The following is a 1,167-nucleotide window of genomic DNA, read 5'->3' on the forward strand; positions in this document are numbered from 1 at the left end:
CTTTTTATCATGGAAGTTAAGTTAGGGTGTATAAATGTACGTGGCCTGGGGTCAAAATGGAAGCAGACATGCCTCCTAGACGACCTCAGGTCGTGAAAGATAGATATATGCGTTGTGACTGAGTCCAAGCTGAATGGCCCACTGTCGTTCTCGCCTCTTCTGAACGACTACGAGAAATTTATTTCTCCGAGTCAAGGAAGGAGTGGGGGCGTTGTGGTACTGTTCAAAAAAAGCTTGGACGTACAGGTAAGTACAGTCTTTCTAGACCCAGAAGGTAGGTTGGTCATTCTAGATGTGACACACATGAGTAAGCAGTCTTTCAGGTTAGTAGCACTCTATGCTTCACAAGAGAATAGACAGATGGTTTTCTTTCGAGACTTGGAAAATTTTCTAGTGACATCAAAAACTTTAGTTTTAACAGGAGACTTTAACACTATTCTCAACGTGCGAGCGGATGGTGGTGACTCGACCAACAGAAGAGAAAGCCCTGGCCTAAAAAGGTTACTAGCAAGCTATAAACTAGTAGACCGCTACAGACTAGATGAACCGCTCATTCCACAGTGGACGTGGTCTAATAGCGATGGTTCACAAAGGTCTTACTTAGATAGGGTTATTATAAAAGATAGTGATAGAGATATAGTTAGTTGTCCACAATTTCACTGTACCTCTTACACGGATCACAAATTTGTGACGTGTGAAATACAGTTAGCTAAGTGTCATAGACAGGGACGCGGTTACTGGAAGATGAACAAGTCTATTTTGACTAGTGAAGTCTTCCGTGCTCGGGTTAAGGAGTTAGTGCAGAGGGCATTATGCGGAGCCATCGTTAATAACAGATGGTGGTGCACCCTCAAAAGAGCCATACGTTTAGAGGGATCTAGAGTAGAAGGACAATTAACTAAGGAGTTAGAGGAGGCCATAGCATCAGGCTCTGCATTCAGAGTGTTGGCGGCGAGATCAGTGTTATTCCGTCACCTCCAAGCCAAACACGAAGGTAGTAGAGTCAGGGCTAAGTTACGCACGGTAGGCAGAGAAGGTATTAACGTTGCCGGATGGGCCCGTCATGTGGAGAGTCGGAGAGGCAGAGAAGCTGCTGTACAGTCTTTAATTGACGAACAGGGGTGCCGGATCGAAGGACAGGAGGAGATGCAGAAGGCCTTTCATCAG

At 45.3% G+C, this 1,167-nt stretch overlaps 1 protein-coding gene across 6 annotated transcripts in view; it reads left to right on the forward strand.

The window, feature by feature from the left end:
- Positions 1-1,167, forward strand: part of LOC106881414 (membrane progestin receptor gamma) — a 99,435-nt gene that overhangs the window by 79,191 nt on the left and 19,077 nt on the right. The gene's annotated exons all lie outside the window — the stretch shown is intronic.

The sequence above is a fragment of the Octopus bimaculoides genome, chromosome 4 (assembly GCF_001194135.2).
Source record: "Octopus bimaculoides isolate UCB-OBI-ISO-001 chromosome 4, ASM119413v2, whole genome shotgun sequence".
Taxonomy (NCBI): Eukaryota; Metazoa; Mollusca; class Cephalopoda; order Octopoda; family Octopodidae; genus Octopus; species Octopus bimaculoides.